The sequence below is a fragment of the Mobula hypostoma genome, chromosome 3, assembly GCF_963921235.1.
Source record: "Mobula hypostoma chromosome 3, sMobHyp1.1, whole genome shotgun sequence".
NCBI classification, from domain to species: Eukaryota; Metazoa; Chordata; class Chondrichthyes; order Myliobatiformes; family Myliobatidae; genus Mobula; species Mobula hypostoma.
In genome coordinates this window covers 89,030,937-89,045,163 of record NC_086099.1, presented here as the reverse complement: position 1 = coordinate 89,045,163, position 14,227 = coordinate 89,030,937, and positions in this window count along the sequence as shown.

Here is a 14,227-nt window from a genome sequence, read left to right as displayed (position 1 = left end):
CTGAATACTTTGATTTATGAAGACCAATGTGCCAAAAGCTTTCTTTACGGCCCTATCTACCTGTGATGTCACTTTTAAGGAATTATAGATCTGTATTCCCAGATCCCTCTGTTCTACTACACTCTGTGTCCTACCATTCACCGTGCAAGACTTAATCTGGGTGGCCTCCCAAAGTGCAACATTTCTCACTTGTCTTTATTAAATTCTATCTGCCATTTTTCCAGCTGGTCCAGATCCCCCTGCAAGCTTTGATAGTCTTCCTCGCTTCCCACTACACCCCCAATATTCTTGTCATCACAAATTTGCTGATCCAGTTTACTGCAGTATCTTCCAGGTCATTGATATAAATGACAATCAACAACAAATCCAGCACTGATCCCTGCGGCACTCCACCAGTCACAGGCTTCCAGTCAGAGAGAATCATCTACTGCGAAGCCAATGTTTAATCCAATTTACTACCTCATTTTGAATGCCAATCAAATGAACCTTCTTGACCAACCTCCCACGTGGGACTTGACAAAGGCCTTGCTGAGGTCAAAGTAGACAACATGTAGCCCGGCCTTCATCAACTTGCCTCGTAAAAACTGTATAAAATTGGTTGGACACAATCAATCGAGCACAAATGCATGTTGACTATCCCTAATCTGTCCTGGTCATTCCAAATATTTTATAACCGGTTCCTTTGAATACCTCCAATAACTCACCCAGCACTGATGTCAGGCTCACCAGCCAATCACTTCCTGACTTATTCTTAGAGCTTTTTGTAAACAATGAAACAAAAGTAGCTGTCCTCTGATCCTCTGGCATCTCAGCCATGGCTAAGAACATTTTAAATATCTCAGCTTGGGCCCTTGCAGTTTTCTGAACTGGACTCCCACTGGGTCCACCCTAATTTGCCTTAAAAGAGCAAACACCACCTCCTCTTGTCTGTATACTATCCATGACCTCACTGCTGCTTTGCCTCACTTCTGTAGACTGTGTCTGAAACTGAAATAAATACAGATACATTTTTTAAATTATCTTGAAGCTTAATAGCATTATGATCACTAGATCTAAAGTGTTTCCCTGTACACATTTTTGTCATCTGCTCTGTCTTGCTCCCTAATAGGAGATCCAGTATTGGTGCTACTTGGAGCAACAAAGTTCAAATAAAGATGAAATCACATTAAAACATACCTTTTGATTCACCTGTCTAATCATATTGTATGTTGCTGAAAGTGTACAGATAATTTGGATATCAAATTATGTCTCGATATTAATATTATTGGCTAACCAGTGCACAACCCACACCATTCCACATAAAACTCTAATTGATATGTTCAGGATCAGATGGTCACAGGATCTACCAACTGTATATCCTAATTGTTCTTTAAGGTTTACTAGCAAATAAACATGTTTTATTTTCAAATTCTAAGAAAAACATTTAAGAAGCCAGTTGTGTTGCTGATGGTTAAGCTTATGACAATAATCAGATCTTTCTATTGTGATTTTCAATGAATTTTAAAACTCCAGCCCAAGGAGCTAAGGCAATTTATGAATTGACATAGGCCATTGAGCTTGTATTTCTGCCAGTCAACTTTCCTCTTTTCGCATAGATCCGCCCCTTCCTCTGTTGCAAATATTTATCTGATTCAAACATTGTTTTGTTTTGGAAGAGGAAGCTAGACAAAAACAAAAGCAGAATACTGTCTTGGTCATTTTCAGGGCATCAAATGGTTGGTGGGATCAGAGGGATTAAAGCTTGACACGTCATTTCAGACATACTAGGAGAAATTAAAAACAGTGGATGATCAACTGAGAACCTAGCGACCAAATTTGGACTCTTGAGCACCTTGGAAAGTAACATCTGTTTCTTTAGTTGGACTTTGGAATGAATTGTGCAGCCTAAGATTATAGGGTTGCACTTTTTACACTTGTCACCAATGGCAATTACAGATCATGAATGACAAGCTTGATGTTATTTGTACACAAGAACCAAGTGATATCCTTTATTACAGTGGAACACTTATGGGGCCAGAGACAGCAAAAAGGTTGAAGATAAAAATTAACAGGTTGTCCATTCTTGATAATAAGTGGTAAAATGAAATCTTGCTCATCTTCAGAGGAAAAGATAATTGAAAAATAAGGACTCCTGCAAATCAGCACATTTCGACTTCATGAGCAAAAATATGAAAGAGAGGTAATCAGAGCTGATTCCTGACCAACCTTTTTCATATGCATGGCTGCAGACCTGAACGCATGCATCTGACACCTTCCTTTGATTGTAGATTTGAGTCTAAGTATTTAGAGGAAACCAAAGAGCCCGTCATGTATCTCTAACTTAACCCAGTGACTCTGCTAAGCCACAAACGAGAAACTCTGCAGATGCTGGAAATCCAAGCAACACACACAAAATGCTGGAGAAACTCAGCAGGCCAGGCAGCATCTATGAAAAAGAGTACAGTCAATGTTTTGGGCTGAGACCCTTCAGCAGGACTGGAGAAAAAAAGATGAGGAATCAGAGTTATAAAGTTGGGGGCGGGGAGGAAGAAACACAAGGTGATAGGTGAAACTGGGAGGGGGGAGAGGTGAAGTAAAGAGCTGGGAAGTTGGTTGGTGAGATACAAGACTGGAGAAGGGGAATTCTAGTAAGAGAGGATAGAAGGCCATGGAAGAAAGCAAAAGGGGAAGAGCACCAGAGAGAGGTGATGGGCAGGCAAGGATATAAGATGAGAGGGGGAAATGGGAATGGGGAATGGGGAGGCTTTACTGGAAGTTTGAGAAATTAATGTTCTTGCCATCAGGTTGGAGGCTACCCAGACAGAATATAAGGTGTTGCTCCTCCAACCTGAGTGTGGCTTCATCACAACAGTAGAGGAGGCCATGGATGGACATGTCGTAATGGGAATGGGATGTGGAATTAAAATGGGTGGCCACCGGGAGATCCCACTTCTTTTGCCCCCCCCCATTCCCCATCCCCTTTTCCCTCTCTCACCTTATCTCCTTACCTGCCCATTACCTCCCTCTGGTGCTCCTCCCCGTTTTTCTTTCTTCCATGGCCTTCTGTCCTCTCCTATCAGATTCTCCCTTCTCCAGCCCTCCTGTATCTCCTTCACCAATCAACCTCCCAACTCTTTACTTCACCCCTCCCCTCCCAATTTCACCTATCACCTTGTGCTTCTTCCTCCCCTCCTCCCACCTTCTAATCCTGACTCCTCATCTTTTCTTCTCCAGTCCTGCTGAAGGGTCTCAGCCTGAAACGTCAACAGTACTCTTTTCCATAGATGCTGCCTGACCTGCTGAGTTCCTCCAGTGCTTTGTGTGTGACTTTCTGAGTTGTCTGTAGTTATGTATGGCCTGATCACAACCAAAAGCCCAAACTTCTCCACATCTGAAAACAGATGGCTACACAACAGCATAGTGGTTAGCACAGTGCTTTGCAGTACAAGTGACCCGGGTTCAATTCCTGACGCTGCCTGTAAGAGGTTTGTATTCTTCCCATGATTACATGGCTTTCCTCACACACTACAAGGGCGTACCAGTTGGTAGGTTAATTGGTCATCGTAAATTGTCTCTAATTAGGCTGCGGTTATATCAGGAGCTGATGGGTGGCCTGGCTCGAGGGGCCAGAAGAGCCTATTCTGCATTGTATCTCAGTAAATAAATAAAGTAATTTTTAGTAATATTTAAAATCTGGCAGAAAGCATGGTTAAAGCTTGCTGCAATGGTAAAATAAAACAAGTGTATTGCAGTTTTTTGAAGCACAGTTATGGGGGAAAAACATCAACAAAGTGATGTATTGGCAGCAACCAATGAAAGGCTTAAGGGAGGAGGGAGCAGAGGATAAATCAGAGCACTGCAGCTTGTTCCAGAGGAGGTCATCAACATAAGCTGCTGCAAGACCGTGATTTAAAACCATAGAGATAAAGTCAATTAGTTGGTGCAAGTTGAATCAGTGAACTCAAGTGCATGGATGATGGATGTTCGGGGAGAACAGAAGAACAGGGCTCTGAATAAATCTATGCTGTTCATCAGTACACAGCTGCAATCACAAATGAGCAAAGCATTAAAGTTGGCCTTTCAGATAAAAACAGCAAATGCTGGAAAAAAATACCCGCATTTTTTGTTTTTTTTCCCCTGCATTTTTTTGCAAACTCCACTTGTTCCGCTTGCAAGGATAAGTGCCAGGAGGGCGATCAGTGGCAAGGGACAAATGGACAAGGGAGTTGTGTAGGGGGAAGATCCCTGTGGAAAGCAGAAAGTGGGGGCGAGGAGGGAAAGATGTGCTAGGTGGTGGAAACCCGCTGGAGGTGGTGGAAGTTCCAGAGAATTATGTGCTGAACGCAGAGACTGATGGGTGGTAGGTGAGGACAAGAGGAACCCTATCCCTGGTAGGGTGGCAGGAGGATGGCATAAGAGCAAACATGTGTGAAATGGAAGAGATGTGGTTGAGGGCAGTATTGATTATGGAGGAAGGGAAGTCCCTTTCTTTGAAAAAGGAAGACATCTCCTTCATTCTGGAATAAAAAGCCTCATCCTGAGAGCAGATGCAGCAGAGACAGAGGAATTGAGAGAAGGGGATGGTGTTTTTACAAGTAACAGTGTGGGAAGAGGTATAGTTCAGGTAGCTGTGAGAGTCTGTGAGTTTATAATAGACATCTGTAGATAAGCTGTATCCAGAGATAGAAACAGTGAGATTGAGAAAGGGGAGGGATGTGTTGGAAATGGATCAGGTAAATTTGAGGGCAGGGTGGAAGTTGGAAGAAAGTTGATGAAGTCGACAAGCTCGGCATGGGTGCAGGAAGCAGCACCAATGCGGTTGTTGATGTAGCGTAGGAAAAGTGGGGAACAGGCACCAATATAGGCTTGGAATATAGACTCTTCTATGAAGCCAACAAAAAGGCAGGCATAGCTGGGACCCATGCAAGTGCTCATGGCTACATCTTTTGTCTGAAGGAAGTGGGAGGAGCCAAAAGAGAAATTATTAAGAGCGAGGACAAGTTTTGCCAGACGGACAAGAGTGGTGGTGGAGGGGAACTGGTTGAGTCTGGTGTCCAGGAAAAAACAAAGAGCTTTGAGGCTTCCTGGTGTGGGGTGGAGGTGTATAGGGACTGGACATCCATGGTGAAAATAAGATGATGGGGGCCAGGGAACCTGAAATCATTGAAAAGATCCAGAGCGTGTGAAGTCTCACAGATGTTGGTAGGAAGGGACTGAACTGGGGGGATAAAACAGAGTCAAGGTTTGCAGATATGAGTTCAGTGGGTAGGAACAAGCTGAAACAATGGGTCTACCTGGACAAGTGGGTTTGTGGATCTTGGGTAGGAGGTAGAAGCGGGAGATGCAGGGCCTGGGAACTGAGGTTGGTGGCAGTGGATGGGAGATCGCAGAGTAATAAGGTCAGTGATGGTGTGGGAGACAATGGCCTGCTACTCCTTAATGGGGTCCTGTTCGAGGGGTAACTCTGAGAGTTGTCGTGGGACTTCAGCAAGGTAGAGGTCAGTCCGCCAGACTACGACAGCACCTCCTTTATCTGTGGGTTTGATGATGATAGGTTTCACCTATCATCTTGTGTTTCTCTCTCCCCTCCTTTGGCTTTTAAATCTACTCCTCATCTTTTATCCCCAGTCCTGCTGAAGGGTCGCAGCCCAAAATGTCGACTGTATTCTTTAGCTAGATGCTGCCTGGCCTGCTGAGTTCTTCCAGCATTTTGTGTGTGTTGCTTGGATTTCCAGCATCCGCAGATTTTCTCTTGTTTGTTTACTGAATATTTCCAACATTTTCTGTTTTGATTTTAGATTTCTAGCATCTGCAGTGCTTTTTTTAATTTCAAGTTCTCTTTAGGTTTTGGACAGAAGACTGCATTGTTCTCTTTTCAATAAATTGAGATATTAGCATCTGAAACAGCAAAATGCAACAAAGGAAGGCCTGGTGCAGTAGAAGTACCATACTTAAATAGCCTTTTCCAATTTAAATCTTTGGCTTGTGCATTCAAAAGAAATCATTCACCCAATTTTTTTTTGGTTTTCTTTTCCTTCCATTTATGAATTTCTATAGGAGCTCCTTCACATCTTTTGCACTTCATGAACCTACTGTATGTCCAAAATCCAAGGCTGGCAGCAGAAAATAATCTGTTACAACTTTAGAGAAAACAAACCTTGCGCACATCTTTCAAAAGAAGTAAAAAAAAACAATTTATGTTTGTGGTTCATTGCATAGAGCTTACTTTGAAATGGTTAGAAAGTCCTGAGCAATGGCAACCAGAAAGAGTGGTTCACTTATTAGACTGGTATCCAGAGGTCTGGACCATTGCTCTGGAACAACGAATCTGAATTCCATCATGACAACTGAGGAACTGAAATAAAAAAGACAAATAGAATTTAAAAGCTAGTAAAATAATAATGAAAATGAATCTACAGGTTGTCATTACCTGGTTCATTTGTCTTTCAAGAAACATATGTAGCATCCTGGGTCAGTCCGGCACTTGGATCCATCAATGTGATTGACAATTAATTTGGTCATCACTACAAGATTAAATTGGAATGACATACAGGTTGGCCTTTCTAACTTAAGAAAACAATGAATCTAAATAACCGGTCCTATCTGATCATCAGCCTATAAGAGATAATCGCCCAACATTTCCTCGGACACTTCAATGCAACACCAATCTTCGAGGAGCTGCATACGGAAGTGGAGTTCTGGATAGAGCCATTGGAACCCAGTTGCCATTGATTAATCAATTTCATGGATTCCATCAAGCATTTGAGGTATTACTCCATGTTACCTAATGGTAAATTTTAATTTCTATCATTCCCTCTGTTGTTTAAGCCTAGGTCAACGTGGCTATCCTTCGAGGTCGAGGATGATGGTCTTCGTTCTGAAGAAGTGGCCCACAGAGAGAAGGCACCTGTGTGTGTATTTGTTTAACGTGTACTTGATGTTGCACTCCAAGAAGCACACGATACTTCACAAATCAACCAACTGATTCCAATGGCATGGAAACCACGACGATTAGAGCTGATGGATTTGTTGCAGCCTTCATTCACCTTCACAGTCATTGAGTTCGAAGTAACTTCGTCCTCCTGTTCCACTGTTAAGGTCTTGGTTGGATTGTTCTTTTTCAGGGACCTCACCCTTCACCTTACCACCATGGGTGACCCTACCAGGAGCATAGCTCCAGACGGCATCGCTCTCGGGATCACAGGACCACACAAGCTTCTCCACCACGACAAGGTGACAATCCACGGAGAAGTTAAGCCTAGGACATGGGCATCAGTGACAAGATTAATGGTGGACCAGCTTCTTGTAGAGCTGCAGAATTTAGACCCAGCCGTACATTTCCAAGTCAGGATGCCATGCAGATTGGAGTTCTGTAATCTGCCTGTCTTTCTTTGAAATGGTCAGTTACTGAACTTCGATGGTGTGAATGTTACTTACCACTTCACAGCCCATTCCTAAACATTGTCCAGATCTTACCGAGTGCAAATTTAAATGGCCTGATTTTCTAAGAAGTTATAAATGGAACTAACGCCATGCATTCCTCTAGGAATATCATAATTTCTGACTTTACTGTGAATGAAATCACTGATAAAGCACCTGACAAATGGACTTCCCCGAGGGACACATGCCATAGTATCCTAGGGCTGGGATGGTTGATCTACAATAACCACAGGCATCTTCCTCTGAGAAATACTTTAATCTGTATCATCATAATTACTATCTTGAGGATTAGTTAGGATTATGTTGACTAGTATCCCTAGTATTCTGAGAAGTTCCATAGTACAATTAAACAGCTGCATTCATGCTTTTCCTGAAGACAATCTTGGCATCTCCCTTGCTCAGAAAAGCAATCTGAAGGCAGTAATGGTGTATCGTAAACAGACACTGGAAATCCACAGCAACACATGAAAAGCGCAAGAAGAACTCAGCAGATCAGGCAATATCTATGGAAAGAAATAAAAAGTCGATGTTTTGAGCCAAGAGCAGTCATGAGGACTGGAAAGGAAGGGGGAAGATGCCAGAATAAGAATGTGGTGGGAGGGGAAAGAAGACAAGCTGGATGGTGATAGGTGAAGCCAGGTGGGTGGGGGAGACAGAATGAAGTAAGAAGCTGGGAGGTGATAGGAGGAAAAGGTAATGGGCTGGAGAAGACATAAGAGACAAGAGCAGAATTAGGCCATTCAGCCCATTGTGTCTCCTCCACCATTTCATCATGGCTGATCCATTTCCCTCTCAACCCCAGTCTCCTGCCTTCTCCCGTAACCTTTCATGCCCTGACTAATTAAAAACCTGTCAACTTCTACCTTAAATGCACCTAGTGACCTGGCCTCCACAGCTGCCCATGGCAACAAATTCCACAGATTCACCACCTTCTGGCTAAATAAATTCCTCCTCATCTCTGTTCTAAATGGATGTCCTTCTATTTTGAGGCTGTGCCCTCTTGTCTTAGACCCGCGCCCCCCGCCCCCACCCACCAAATATCATATCCTCTTCACATCCACTCTATCTAGGCCTTTCAACATTCGTTAAGTTCAATGAGATTTCTAAATTCCAGCAAGTAAAGACCCAGAGCCTTCTCAACTGCTCATATGATAATTCTTTCATTCTTGCAGTCATTCTTATGAACCTCCTCAGAACCCTCTCCAGTCTCCAATGTCAGCACTTCCCAAATAAATAAAGGGCCCAAACTCCCTGTAATACTCCAAGTGAGGCCTCACCAGTGCCTTATACAGCCTCAGCATTACATCCTTGTTTTTACATTCTTGTCACCTTGAAGTGAATGCTGACATTGCATTCGCCTTCCTACCACCAATTCAACCTGAAAATTAACCTTTAGGGAACCCTACACAAGGACTCCTAAATCCCTTTGCACCTCGGATTTTTTGCATTTTCTCCATTTAGAAAACAGTCTATACTTTTATTTCTCTACCAAAGTGCGTGACATTACACTTTCCAATACTGTATTCCATCTGCGACCCCTTTGTCCATTCTCCTAATCTGTCTAATTCCTTCTGTAAACTCACTGCTTCTCAACACTACCTGCCACTTATTTTTGTATCATCTGCAAACTTGACCACAAAGCCATCAATTTCATCACCCAAATCATTGACATACAACGTAAGAAGAAGGGGTCTCAACACAGACCCCAGTGGAACACTACTAGTCACCAGCAGCCAATCTGAAAAGGACCTATTTAATCCCACTCTTTGCCTCAGCCAATGCTTCATCCATGCTAGTATCATTCCTGTAATACCCTGGCTTCTCACCTTGTTTAGTAGCTTCACTTTTGGTACTTTGTCAAAGGCCTTCTGAAAAGCAAAGTACACAACATCCGATTCTCCTTTGTCTATTCTTCTTGTTATTTCTTCTAAAAATTCCAACAGATTTGTCAGGCAAGATTTTGCTTTCAGGAAACCATGCTGACTATGGCCTATTTTATTATGGGCCTCCAAGTACCCTCAAACCTCATCCTTAACAATCAACTCCAACATCTTCCCCACCACTGAAGTCTGGCTAACTGGCCTACGATTTCCTTTCTTCTGCCTCCCTCCCTTCTTGAAGAGTGGACTGACATTTGCAAACTTCCAGTTCTCTAGAACAATGCCAGAATCTATTGATTCTTGTAAGATCATTACTTTCAGAAAAGGAATCTGATAGGAAAGGAGTGGGAGAAAGGGAAGGAGGAGGGGCGTCAGGGGGAGGTGACAGGCAGGTGAGGGGAGGAGGTCAGAGGCTAGAGTGAGGAATTGAAGAAGAGGGATGAGGGAGGGGGGAAAAGGAAACTCCCATCCATTGGCACCAAACTCCGTTCCCGTACCTATCAGTTCATTTCTACCTCCTACCCAAGATCCACAGACCTGACTGTCCGGGTAAGCCCATTGTCTCTGCCTGCTCCTGCCCCACTGAATTCATGACAGTACACCTTGACTCCATTCTATCCCTCTTGATTCATTCCCTTCCCACCTACATCTGCGATACTTCACATGCTCTCGATCTCCTCAACAACGTTCAATTCCCTGGGCCTGACCACTTCATTTTCACCACGAATGTCCAGTCCTCACACAGTTCTATTCCCCATCAAGAAGGCCTTAAAGCTTCTACTTCTTTCTCATCAACAGACATAACTAGTTCCGCCTGCCACCATCCTACTCTGTCTGGCAGAAGTGGTACTCACCCTCAACAAGTTCTCTTTCCCACAGAACTGTCACTCACTGGAATTTTTTTTTGTTTTTTGCACCATTCTCTGTAAACTCTAGAGACTCTTGTGTATTAAAACTCCAGGAGATCAGCATTTTCTATGATACTCAAACCTAGCACCAACAATCATTCCGTGGCCAAAATCACTTAGGTCACAATTCTTCCCCCTTCTAATGTTTGGTCAGAACAACAACTGAACCTCTTGACCAGGTCTGTATGCTTTTATGCATTGAGTTACTGCTACGTGATTGGCTGATTAGATTCTTGCATTAATGAGCTGGTGCACAGGTGTACCTAATAAAGTGGCCACCCTATATTGCATATAGGGTGGACTGAGACAATAGCGGCTTCTATTTTCAAGATATGAATGTGATAAGCAGTGTTAATCTCTGTTTTTTAAGGTTTTATATTCCCTCAGTAATGTCTGTACTAGTGTTACAGAATGCCACAAAAAATAATTTTCATCTTTTAAAGTGGGTGTACATTTCAATTACCTCTTAAGGTTGGTGTATACAGTATTTCAATTGCCTGATAATTCTGCTTGTGGATCTAAGAATCAGTTGTCTTTTCCTTCAGTTCCAATTACATCTCGAGGGTTCCTTTCCTCCATTTTGTACTGTGGCAAATGAAGGATGAGAAGTGGAGACATGAGAGGCCACGGGTGCTGGAATCAGGCACAACTGGTCTGCTGCAGGCAATCGAGCAGCGTCTGTGAGAGGGAATAAATTGTTGACGTTTTGGGTCAAAACCATGCTTCGGGACTAAGAATAGAGGGAGGAGATAGCCAGTTTCAAGAGGAAAGGGGGAATGTGGAGCAGGGGCCAGAATTGATTTGTAAACCAAGGAGGGATGAAGTATGACGGGCAAATTGAATCAGGTAGGGGAAGGGAGGAGTGGAGTTGGGAGCCAGAGGCAGATAGATTCATGTGAGGGAAGGGAGGCTGAAGGTAATCAGCCGGTACACAAGGATGACCAGGGCTGAAATCCTAAAGTGAGGGAGAGGATCATGATAACCAGTAGGGAAACCGGAATGACAAAATGCAAGCAGAACCATACGGGGGGAGGTGGAGATGGGAAACCAGAGGGAGAAGTGTCAGTGTGGTTAGGAATGGATAGAAGATGCCGGAATCCAGGAATCAGGAGGGGAAGGGGGTGGGACACTGTTGGTGCAGGGTAGGGTGGGACGTATACGGGAAGGGACAAAAAATTGGGAGGGCCAGAGGAGGATGGGGGTTGTTTGGGAGGCGAGGGCTTCCTGAAATAGAAGGATGAACCTTTAGAACAGAGAAAAAGAGGAACATCTTTAGCCAAAGGGTAGTGAGCCTGTGGAATTCATTGCCACAGAGGGCTGTGGAGGCCAAGTAACTGGGTATACTTAAAGCTGAGTTTGATAGGTAGTTGATTTTTAAGGGCATCGAAGGTTGTGGGGAGATGGCAAGAGAATTGTGTTGAGAAGGAAGGTAAATCAGCCATGGTCAAATGATAAAGCAGAATGGCCTAATTCTGCTTCCAAGTCTTATGGTCTAAACCTACAATGGTACAATTATACCCTCGGGTTACTATAAGGTAAACTGAGTCTCGCCATATAGCCACTATCTCAAGCTCCATTACCACATGATAAGGCCAACACATTTTTTAAAACAGCACTTTATGCAATCAGTCATATTGGTCATAGACCTACAGAGCCATACAGTAAAGAAGCAGGTTATTTGGCCTATTGGATATGTAACAACCATCAAGCATCCAGTTACACTAATTCTGCACTAATCTCTTCCCCACCCCCTCCCCAACCTCCGACATTGCCTTTATATTTTCATGTGTACAATAGGAACAGTTTACAGCAGCTAATTGATATTCTCTATGAAGGGCGTTAGCGCATTGCTTGTCTCTGGAATCTATTTGCTGAAATGAACAGGGACCATGTCAGCAACCTGTTTGCAAAAGTTGTACTGCTGAGCTATCAGAAAACAATTATACTTCAGTTCATTTATTGCTCCGTTTCTATGCTATCAAATCTTAAATGTATAATAATTGCCCAGTAAGAAAATATACATGTTAAAATAATGTAGCTTTTAATTATTACTGCACATTTGAATGTTACACAAGAGAACTCAGTTCAAAATCCTTTCAAACCTCCTCAGCAATTTTGTTCCATCAGTTACACCCTGCATGACACTTCATAACATCACTTGCTCTGATCAAAAGAGCCCAATAGTAGCAGATCTAGATAATAATAGATACTCTTTTTGTTTTTTTCTCCTACTCTTTATACTGATTCTCATAACATTTTACATACAGACTTCCTACTAAGAATATTTTATGATGGAAATTTTACATGGATCGTAATAGTTCAAAAGGTCAGCACAACATTATGGGCTGAAGGGCCTGTACTATTCTATTTTCCAGGTTCTAAATACACTGAAAAGTTATTAGTCACAAAGGAAGTTCAGTAGTTGAGAGATTGAAGGAACTTTCTGTTTGGATCAGATCTGCAGCTGAGGCCTCATCATGAATAATGGATGAAAGAAGGGATTCATAACCCAGTCCATTTATGTTCAATGTTAAGTTTCACAATGTGTTCTAAAGAATCCTTGTCCAAAAATAGTGCCAACAGTGAAGCAAATTCCTGAAGTACACAGATCCCTTTGTATGCTGAACTTTGACCCATTTATACAGCAGCATAATACAGGTGTGCATGGTCAACAATAAAGTTGCTTTACTAGAGCTGTCCCCTTCCTAATTCCAGCACAGAGCTGCTTCCAAAAGGCTGCAGGAGGCTATGGTACTCCCATGGTGTGGATTACAGAATTCAGTCAAGTTTCCCATCTTGATTTGGTGGCAGCTGCTGAGAGAAGGTAATTTGCAACAGAATCACAGAGGGCTGCCTCCAACAAACAGGCCTGTTTTGTTTATTTACTGAGGTATAGCACAGAACAGCCGCGCTGCCCAGCAACCCCCTGATTTAACCGCAGGACAATTTACAGTGACCAATTAACCTAGCAACCAGTACATCTTTGGACTATGAGAGGAAACCCAGGCAGCCACAGGGAGAACGTACAAACTTCTTACAGGTGGCTGCGGGAATTGAACCCGTGTCTCCTACACTGTAAAGTGTTGTGCTAACCACTATACCACCATGCTGCTCAAGTCCATGCCAACATCGTCCACCTATCTTTTTTTCATTCTCCTCACATTCTCATCTGTTCTTTCTGGGTTTCACCACTCACCTTCAATGGCCAATTAACCCACCAAACTTGGCATCACTGGGTTGTGGGAGGAGTCCCAAAATCCCTGAGGAAACCTACACAACCACAGAAGGAGCCTGCACATTCCACACAGGCAGCATGCAAGGTCTATATTCAACAATTATATCATCAAATTCCCACTCAAATGCCCACCTCTGGAAACAAATCCTTTGTGAGAAACCTTGAGGTCGAGACAAACTCCTTCAGTGTTTAGCAGGCACTCCCTGTAGCATATAGACATTTTAAAAAAATCATAGTTTTGAACATTTGTAGAATTATAACACCTGCCAGCAACGATCAATCAGCAGCCTGCAGGCAATTGATTATACATTCAAATAGCACTGAGGTGTTACCTCGTACTCACGAATGTGTGTACAGCTGTGCGAGATTAAAAGGGAACAGTAGCTAGAGAAATTAGCTCCAGTTTGACAGAACAGGCATGAAATCAGTGTTGCATGTTAAACAGCGTCATTACCTGCCTGTCTCACCTACTTTGGATGCCATTTACAATACATGTTCTAATAGTCATTGAAGTATGTGTTCCCTCTCCTATCAGCATGTTAGAATGAGACCAGAATTTTTAACAGCCGGACAATGAGCACTAAGGACTTGAATTTTGTGGTCATATTGCTCCTTTAATTTTCTCATCTTTCTTTCTTCATCCATGCTTTTCCTTTTCTTTCTTACTCTTCTCGGTACAAATGAGACTAGGTTGAACAACACACATCAAAGTTGCTGGTGAACGCAGCAGGCCAGGCAACAACTCTAGGAAGAGGTACAGTCGATGTTTCGGGCCAAGACCCTTC